The 10,753-nt window shown below is 43.0% G+C and overlaps 1 pseudogene; it reads left to right on the forward strand.

Moving 5' to 3' along the window:
- Positions 1–633: 633 nt before the first annotated feature.
- LOC114490350 lies at positions 634–1,518 on the forward strand (annotated as a pseudogene).
- The last annotated feature ends 9,235 nt before the right edge of the window (positions 1,519–10,753 follow it).

Raw genomic sequence — 10,753 nt, forward strand, 5'->3', positions numbered from 1 at the left:
AAAAAAAAAAACAATGTATACATATATCAAATTATTACATCGTACACCCTAAATATATTGGTTGGGGGAGGCATGTTCTAAGAGCCCAAGGACAAACCTCCTAAGAGAGTTGCAGGTACTGGCCATTAAAAAGCGCGCAGAAATGTTTTACTGAGGAGCCCAAGGGGATCTGGGCAGAACATTGACAGAGTTCACTAAGTCTAGGAAGGAGGAAAATTGTTGGAAAGAGCATTGTGATACTGGTTTCCAGTATTCCAGAACAGCACTGCTGTTGTTTTTTCATTTAATAAACATGTATTGAGCACCTATGATGTGTGAAATACTATGCCATACCTGAGGATACAGTGATGGACAAGAGATACCCTTACTGTGTCTTCTTGGCACCTATAGTCTCACTAAAGGACACATGAATAGAAACACTAAATTCATTTCAAGCACTACAGGACACAACACGGGGGAACAACCAACCACAAGTTTGGGAGTCACAAAAGGCCTCTCTGCAGAAGTGGCACCTAAGCCGAGGCTGGAGAGAGAACAGGATGTAGTAGGGCATAGGATGGATTAGGGGGAAAATAAGGAGGGGGTGAGGGAATTAAGAAGTACAAATACACTTTTTTGCCCAGGAAACACCAAATGGCTTTTGACGGCAGTTATGCGGGAGGGACCAGAGGCACCGGGGGTCCTGGAATGGGAGGCCACAGTGGCTTTTGTGGATGATTTGGCAGCAGCATCTGGGCCAACATCACTGTCACAGTCATGGTGGAGGCCATATAGCCTGTGGAGGCAAGGCCAAGGACAAGGAGTGGATCCCTGTCACCAAGTTGGGTCGCCTGGTCAAGGACATGAAGATCAAATCCCTGGAAGAGATCTATCTCTTTTCTCTGCCCATCAGAAATCTGAAATCCTTGACTTTTCCCTGGGAGCATCCCTCAAGGATGAGGTTCTAAAGATTATGCCCGTGCAAGAGAAGACACATGCAGGCCACAGGACCTGGTTCAAGGCATTTGTTGCCTCTGGGGACTACAATGGACACATTGGTCTGGGTGTTAAGTGCTCAGAGGAATTAGCCACTGCCATCCGTGGGGCCATCACCCTGGCCAAGCTCTCCATTGTCCCTGTGCAGGGAAGCTACTGGGGGAACAAGATTGGCAAGCTCCACACAGTGCCTTATAAGGTGACCGGGCGCTGTGTCTCTATACTGGTGCACCTCATCCCTGCACCCTGGAGCATTGGCATCATCTCGGCCCCTGTACCCCAAAAGTTGCTGATGATGGCTGGTATCGACGACCGCTACACCTCAGCCAGGGGCTACACTGCCACCATGGGCAACTTCACCAAGGCCACCTTCAATGCCGTCTCTAAGACCTACAGCTCTCTCACCCCTGATCTCTGGCAAGAGACTGTGTTCACCGAGTCTCCCTACAGGAATTCACTGAGGATCTTGTAAAGACCCTCCCCAGAGTGTCTGTACAGAGGACCCAGGGCACTGGGCAGGCTCCAGCCATGACCACCACATAATTTTATAAGAGGAAAATAAAGTGAATTAAGCCTCTTAAAAATAAAAAAAGAAGAAGTACAAATAAGTAGTTACAGAATAGCCGTGGAGATGCAAAGTACAGCACAGGAAATGCAGTAGCCAAAGAACTTATATGCATGACCCATGGACATGAATAATGGTGGGAATTGCCTGAGGGAGGGGTGGTGCTGGGTGGAGGAGGGAAAAGGTGATAAATCAGGGCAACTGTAATAGCATAATCAATAAAATATAATTTTAAAAAATAAAAGCAAAAGAGACATTACAGTTCTGGAGGCTGGAAAGTCCAAGATCAAGTCATCGGTAGATTCGGTTTGGTGAGAGTCTGCTTTCTAGATCCTAGATGGACGTCTTCTCCTTGCATCCTCACCTGCTGGGAGGGACAGGGGAACTCTCCAGGGGTCTTCCATACGAGCACTTATCCCACTCATAAGGGCTCAACCATCATGACCTAATTACCTCCCAAAGTCCCTACCTCCTACCACCATCACATTGTGGGTTAGGTTTCAACCTATGAGTTTTTGGAAAAATACATTCAGTCTACGGCACCAGTCAACCCACAGAAGCATGAGGAATAATTCTTGCTTGAAACCATTAAGCTTTAGGATAACATGTAACCCAGCAATAGATAACTAAAACACAGGTAATCTTTACAAAACCACTGTAAGGTAATTCCCATTATTATCCTCATCTTGTATATGAGAAAACTAATACTTAGAGAGTTTAAATAACTTGTCCAAGGTCACGGAATTCAGAAGTGGTTAAATCAAAATTAAAATCCATATGGGTCTGATTTGAAAGCCTAACTCCTAAGTGTTACGTTACAGAGCTTCTGACAGAGGCTAATCTGTGCCCTAAAGTGAAAAGTATAATATCCAGTTCACAGCCAAGATCTAGAGATAATGTATTCAGAACATGAAGGAGCAAACACCTTCACTATAACCTTTTTGTCACCTGGAGGTAGTATCTCCTAACACAGGGTTTCTTTTTATTCGGAAAATACTGTCATACGCAGCCTTATTAGGGTTCATCCCTGCAATGCTAGAGCATCAGAGAACACAGAGACCTTTACAAAAAACAGCCATCCTGCCACAGAGAGCAAAGGGAGGAAAAATACTGGTTAAGACCAAGCGTGAACACTAGCCTGGGGACTTAGTTTGTTATTATGGTTCAGGAGAAAAGAGTCTTTGAAGAAAGATTAAAACCCAGTGACAGAAAAGATGTTCAACATCATTAGTCATTAGAGAAATGCAAATTGAGATTAAAATGAGGTATAATCATGTACCCATTAAAACAGCTAAAATTAAAAATAGTGACAATGCCCAATGCTGCTGAGGAGGTGGAGCAGCTGGATCTCTCACACACAGCTTGTGCAAATGTAAAAGAGGGTTTTGGTTTGGCAGTTTCTTCTACAGCTAAATATCCAACTCCCATACAACCCAGCAATTGCACTCCCAGGCATTTATCCCAGAGAAGTGAAAATGTATGTCTACACAAGAACCTGCACGTGAATGTTCATAGCAGCTTTACTTGTAATAGGCAAAATCTGGAAACAACCAGAATGTAATTCAATGAGCAAATGGGTCCATAAACGGTGGTACCTCTATTGCATGGAATGCTAATCAGCAATAAATAGGGCTGAAATATTGAAACACACAGCATTTTGGATGGATCTCAAGTGCCTTATGCTAAGTAAAAAAAAAAAAAGTGCCAATCTGAAAAGGGTAAAGAAAAGTCACATGCGGTATGATTCCACTTATATAACATTCTCAATGTGACAAAATTGCAGTGATGGAAAACAGGTTAGTTAATGGTGTTGCCAGGGATGAGAGATGGTGGGAGGCCAGGGGCGGGTGTGACTGTAAAGAGGTGACAAAGGAGATCTTTGTGACAAAGGAACGGTTCTGCATCTTGATTGTGGTGGGAGCTGCCTGAATCTACAAATGAAATGAAGTGGCATAGGACTATACACACACATTATATTGACATTAATTTTCTTAAGAGTTTTGATAATTGCACTACAGTCATAAAATGCGTAACCATTGGGGGAACCTGAGAAAAGGACCCATGGACCTCTCTGAACTATTTTTGAAACGTTCTGTGAATTAATAATTGTTTAAAAATAAAAAGGTAAAAAAGAAATTACAGGGTAAAATATACCTTAGTGAAGTCAACTTTAAAACTAATAAAAGGATGCCCTAAATGGTATGGCTCAGTGGATTGAGGGTTGCTAAAGGTTGCTGGTTCGATTCCCAGTCTCAGCACATGCCTGGGTTGTGGGCCAGGTCCTGGGTTGACTGAGGACCAGTTGATTGATATTTCTCTCCCTCTCTTTCTCTCTCCATGCCCGTTGCTCTAAAAATAAATAAATAATCTTAAAAAATAAAACTAACAAAAGGAAATAAAATTAATTAATCACTTACTGAATATAATATCTTGTTTATTCTTACTGGTATTTTCCCTGGTTCTCTTCCTACCCCTTGCTCTAAATATAAATAAATAAATAGCTAATCTAAAAATAAAATAAAATAAAACTAATGAAAGGAAATCAAATAAACTAATCACTCATTGAATATAAGACCTTGTATATTCTTACTTATATTTTCCCTGGTTCTAAGTCTTTGATCTTGTTTATATTCTATTTTATGTGTTCTGATTGTGAGGCAACAAAAGTACTTCGTAAAATATGGTTTAAAAACACAACAACATTACGTTGCATTTAACCAACAATTATGAAGTGCTTACTGCCCCCTCCCTGCCCCCAGGCACTGTGCTAGGCCCTGCCACAGGACTAATACTGGAGCTCAAGCTCAGCTTTGCCTCTGGGCACGTTCTGCCACGTCCAGTCCTGCCCCACTCTACACACAGGTCCTAACCTAGCTTTCTCCCATACTTCATTGCTTGTTCTCGATCTTTCATCAAAGCTTAAATTGTATTTCTCTGAGAAAAAGAAGAAGGCAGGAAACAGAACTTTTTGGTTGCTACCAGGAAACACTAAGGCTCCAGACAAAGAGGTGGTTGGAGGGAGTGGCTGCAGAGGCAGCTAACATGAGACAGGGAGTGTGTGGGAAGGGTGGGGGGGTGTGCGCCCCAACCAAAGAAGTTCCATGAAATATTCAGTAGTGCCAGAGTCAAGGCTGTTTTTTTTATTCTCACCCTACTTACTCTGGCAACTCATATTCACACCGTTATTCCCAGGAAGGATTAATGCAAATCTAACACCAAGGCTGGAAAAATCAGACAGTAGTGGTATCTTTGTAAATATGAAAGACAGTCTTTTAGTTAGTGGCATGGTATTCTAACAAGTTCACTGTGAACGCAGATCTCAGAGCAGTCACTAAGGTACAGTGATGACCATTATTCCAGGCCCCTGAACTTGGGACTTGGGGGACTCTCGGAGGAACAGGGGATGTCCAAGAATCTACAGCAGTTACTGCTTTTTAAAAAATCTAAGACTCTTGCCCTGGCCAGTGTGGCTCAGCTGGTTGGAGTGGGGTCCCATAACAGAAAGGTTGCAGTTTCATTCCTGGTCAGGGCACGTACCCAGGTTGTGGGCTCAGTCACCGGTCCAGGCACGTGCAGAAGGCAACCAATTGATGCTTCTCTCTTGCATGATGTTGCTTTCTCTCCCTTCCTCTCTCTCTCTAAAAGCAATGAAAAAATGTCCCCAAGTGAGTGGGGCAGGGAAGCTGTGAAACAGAATGTCCTTGGGAGAGCATAAAAAAAACATTCTGAGACTCTCAAACACCAGAAAACAGTTATTAAACCTAAGTACATTCAGCACTGTGGTAAACTCAGAAACACAGAGATGGAAATTGCCTCTTCTCCCTTGCTCACATGTGCCTTTATGCAGTAAGCTCCCTTTTTAGAACATTTTTTCTCATTTCAACCCTATCTTGAATATTTGAATATTTTCAAATATGTTAAAGTTTGTGATTTTCATTTCCCCAGTCTCATACCTCTCCAAAGACATTCTTGGTGAACCTAGAACGAAGGCATCAAGCATGTACTGTCCTGCTGAAGAGCACTGCAAGCTTTGTCTCCTGAAAAAAGAATCTGGCTTGGCATTAAATGAGCTTCTTGCTTATTGACATTTCAAAAGGTGGTCCACTATAAGTCCTGATTCAAGAATAAAATGGGATGAAGAAGCTGAAATTCAAGTTTCACAACTACAATAAATTATGTGCAACTCACTCACACGTGGATACTCCCAGCACTCAGCATGGCATCTGGTACATATACATTGCTCAATAAACACTTGTTAACCAAACTGGAAACAGACAAGATAGTTTGTCAGAAGTATTCCTTCCTGGCCTAAGGTACCTCCGAAACAAATAGAAATACATCTGATCCCAAAAGCATGTGAAAAACACGCTCCTGATTTTGATTTCTCTATTGTATGCATAGACTTTTCCAAAATCTTTATCTCCATCCCAAGCCCCAGATCTACATTTTTAAAGTCTTACCAGATGGTACCACCTGGATCTGGCTGGTGCCTCCGGGTGAATATGTTTAAATCAAGTCAACCCCAAATCTTCCTAGTCTCCCAAGCTAGACCAGTGGTTATCAAGCACCTAAAAGATCATGGGGTCAGCAGGGTACCAAGGGCGGGGTTGATGGAGGGGGTCAACCCCAGGTACAGATCATAAGAATGCATATTGTCTGTAGAGACTATAAAACCAATAATAAAACCGTCTAAAAATCAGTCAGCATTTAATTATCACAATGTGCCAGCAATTCTGAATGATGTCAATGATAAAACACTTCTCAAATAAAAAATGAGTCTAAGTTTTAAGTGATTGCTCTAGTTACTTTTGAGTTTTAATAACATTTATTTAAGCTTCAAGTTGGACCTTTTTAGTAACCATCATATTCTACATGGGATTCAACTGAAGACTTCTCAGTTATACAATTGCCCCCGGACACAAACAGACTCAGTAGCTATTCCCACTCATTTAGAAAGTAAGTTTGCAAACATCTGGAATCATTTCAGATAACTTGCATCCTTCCTGTCTCCAGCCCCTGGGGTACTCCATAGGCCTATGTTTAAACAGTACATTTGAGATAAACAATGATAGCATTGAATAGTGTCTTAGCTTGGGCTGCCACAGCAAAATACCACTAGTGACCCAAGAAATTAAAATTTATTTTCTCACAATTCTGGAGGCTGAAAGTGTGAGGTCATGGTCCATTTACAGAGAGGGCTTTCTTCCTGGCTTGCGGGCAGTAGCCTCTCACTGTGTGCTCACAAGTCCCGGAGACAACAAGCCCTTTGGCCTCTCTTACCAGGGCACAATCCCATCATAAGGGTCGCACCCAGGGGTCAAATATGCTAGGTATACTACTGAATGATGTAGTTCCAAGGAGTCTAGACATCCGGTAGAAACACCAAATATTATCTGCAAGCTGAATAAAGAATAGAACATTATCTATATAGCCACAAAATGTATAATTATACATATTACTTATATAGATGTATACGAAACTTCCACAGAAGACTGCCACATTTTTTTATTGACTTTGTTTTACTCTTTTCTAGAGGTAGGGACAAGTGCAACTTATTTAGAATACTTTAAAGGTTTTGCACAATATCTCTCAATCTCTTCCCCAGCCTAATCTGTCATTATCTTTCCAGCAACCTGACCACATGGGCCCATTCATACCCTCATTAATTTCCTTCTCTCTGTGACTAAGTGCCCCTATTTCTGTCTAACTTGTCCCTCCCTGACTTCTTTACAACTCCTTTTTCATCAAGATCAAATTCATATGACCCTCTTTAAGAAACTCTCTCTTGAGATACGATCTACTCAGCTGTTCCCTTTGTGGTACTCTGAGACCGTTTGTTCCTATCTGCATTTCAGAATTGTTCATGGCTTTGTAAGTGTGAAATGGTTAAACAATACACTCTGAACAAGAGAGGAATTTAATTTTACTCAGGAAAAAATGAGGGTATTTCTCCACAGTGGGGAAACAGTCTTCATCCTGAACCCTGAATCAGTTAGTGTCTATAGTGGACATACTCTAGAGTGGCCCTAGGATTCCTGCCTCCTTAGTGTGCAGGCCTTTGTGTAACTCCCTCCCCTTGACTTGCTTCTAACAATAGAATACGGCAAAGGTGGCATCACCCACATGATCATACAGCAAAGGTGACTGGTATTTTCAGATGCAGTTAAGATCCCTGATTCCTAATTAGTTGACTGAGTTCATCAAAAGCATTACTACCCTGGTGGGCCTGACCTATTCAGGTGAAGCCTTTAGAAGAGAGAGTGGATGTCAGCGACTCAAAGCAGCCACGCTCTCTGGTGCCGGCTAAGAATCAAGCTGCCACGAATTCTGCCATCAACTAAGAAGACTTGAAAACAGATCCTTCCCTACTCAAACTACCAGAAAAGACCATGACCCTGCGAACACCTTGATTTCAGCCTTCTGAGACCCTGAGCAGAGCTGTTGTCTGGACTTCTGACCTAGAGAAACTGTGATAATAAGAGAAGGCTGTTTTGAGCTGCTAATTGCATGGCAAGTTGTTACAAAGCAACAGAAATCTAATGCAGGGGATTTTTGCACATAAGAAAGTCTCTGACTCAAACTGGTTTAAAGAGCAAGAAAATTTATTTTCTCATATAACAGGATCCAGAAGTATTTCATCCAGACTTCAAATTGGTTTGCTCAGAGGCTCAATTCTGTCATCAAAGATCCAGACTCTTCCTGTCTCACCACTCTGCTATCCCAGGGATAGCTGATCCTCAGGGCAGTTGCAAAACAGCCCCAGCAGTCAGAGGTTTCACACTCAGAAACATCCAGAGGATAAAAAGAGAGTGTTAATTTGTAAGGCATTCTCATGAAGAGTGAGAAAACTTTCCAGAAGCTCCTTGGCCGATTTTCCTTCATGTCTCATTGTCCAGTCACACATCCATTCCAAATCAGTCTCTGACCAGGAGAAAAGGATTACTTCAGAGCGGTTCCAGCCAACCTGGCTGCCCTGAGACAAATGGGCATGGGAGCAGCTAGATACTGGAACTAATCAGAATTCTGTGAAGGAGGAAAGGGCGGGGAGTGGCGGAGAGACCAATATGTCCACTACAAATCTGAAGAGTTATTCTACAAAGAAGACAAAATGTATGAAACCTCTGGCCTATCAGCACTGGCAGAATGAATTATACTAGAGCCTTTAAACTAGAAAAAAAGCAAGTAGAGGAGCAAAAACAAAGAAACTGGTCCATGGTCATAAGCAGCTAATAGCACATTTTAGCAAAAGGTTATGAAGACACTTAAAATGTTAAGAATTGCCACAAACACTTTGATTGCTCTGCAATCAATGATAAGAAATCTAAGACAATGAAGTTACAACCTGGTAGAGAGTGGCAAAGAGCAAGAACATTGCAAGAGACATGAAAGATGGCCAAAACAAATGATGGAAGAATAGAAACCCACACCAGACATACTTCCTTAGGGTTTTTATCAGGTCCAGAGAGAGAAAGAACTAGAAGTTAGTATCAAAACAATCTCTAGCCCTGGTCAGGTATCTCAGTTAGTTGGAGCGTTGTCTTGTACACCAAAACACTGTGGGTTTGATCCCCTGTCAGGGCACATACCTGGGCTGCAGGTGCCATCTCCAGTGCAAACCTGTATGGGAGGCAACCAATTGGTTTCTCTCTCCCACAAATGTCTCTCCCCCTCCCTCCCTCCTCCTCTCTCTTTGGAATCCTCAAGTAAGGACAGAAAAAAGAAAGAAAAACCTTCTTTATATATTGATAGTATGTGGTTATCCATAATGTAATAACAGTAATTGGCATATAATTATCACTCTGTGGGTTTGAGTCCTAAGTTTAATAACTCCTCTTGGTATTGTTTTAGATAACTTACATAAAATATTCAAGGCATAAAAAGCAAATTATGTATCATTATGCATTTAATGAATTGCCTTATTTTTTAAAAATTATTAAGCTATTGAAATTACCTTGGAAAACCCAAGATATACAGTAACCTGCCTTCCCATAAATTGTAGGTAAAAGATGTATCTTGTATCTAATCACCACATTGTACACCTTAAAGTTATTTGTTATATGTCAATAATATCGCAAAGCTGGAAATTATATTAATTTAAAAATAGATAAAAGACAGCTATGAAATCTTTTCTAAGAATCTTTAAGAAATAAATCTTGACTAGGATATCCTTTTATTTCTCAGAGAACGCCGACTGCTTTCTCCCTAAGCACATACGCGAGAGTGTAAGTGGGTCAGTTTTGGGACGGTTAAGGAGGTCTGGAGAGAAGTAGAGTGACTTCTGGGTTTTGCCTGATTCTCCTCCCAATAAAAGATTAATGGTAGCCAATGACGCAGATGCCCATTGATCTGCCATTGTCTTCACTACGCTCAGGAAGTGGTGATTGACAGGGGTGCAGAAGAGACAAATAAAACAAGGTGAACCCAAGACAGCTTCTTTCCACTGGCTGTAGGTCTCAAAGTACACCCAATTCCCCAGTCTCACCACCACCTGACAACAAGGAGCTGACTAGTTTATGACTTTTCTAGGAAAGTTTGTAGTTTGGGGGTGAAGGGTATTTGTCCTCTTGTAACAGTGGAGACAGACAGGAATAGAAAAGAGACACGAGAAGGAAAACCTGGCTTGCCTCTGGCGTCATCCCAGCTTTCCCGGTTCCCACTGCCCCTCTCCACCCTGGCTTGTCGGGTTATGAGAAGCATGTGGGCCAGCCTCTTGAGAGTTGCTGGTGACAGTGGATTCAAGGAGCCCTCACACCAAAACAAGCGCCCCTGCCTAGTGCTCTCAGAATCCGAAGGCCGAGAGCTAAGGCACACCGTGGCCGCCAGAGGGCGCGAGCGCCTCAAGTCCTCGCGCGATGGCAACGCCCAGACTGGGAAGGCAAGGTGGTCCTCCTCCGAGGGGTAGCAGCCCCCAGAAGCGAGAGTTGGCCCCCCGCCTCGCCCCGGAGCTGCGGGCTCTCCCGTCCTTCCATTCTCATCCGCCATTGGACCCCACCCTAGTCTGCGCCCTCAGGGTGACCTCCACACTCGAGCTCTGTGGGAGGGCTATCTTGGCTCTGCGCCACCTGGGAGCCCAAAACCCGTTTCCAGCCGGAATCCTGCTGGGAAGCGACCGCCGGATCTTTGGAGAGGAACGCCCGGAGGGCCAGGCCCCAGGACATTCCCCGGGCGGGCGCCGCACCCCAGCATCCGGCCACCGCGTAACAATGGCCGGAG

The sequence above is a fragment of the Phyllostomus discolor genome, chromosome 1 (assembly GCF_004126475.2).
Source record: "Phyllostomus discolor isolate MPI-MPIP mPhyDis1 chromosome 1, mPhyDis1.pri.v3, whole genome shotgun sequence".
NCBI lineage: Eukaryota > Metazoa > Chordata > Mammalia > Chiroptera > Phyllostomidae > Phyllostomus > Phyllostomus discolor.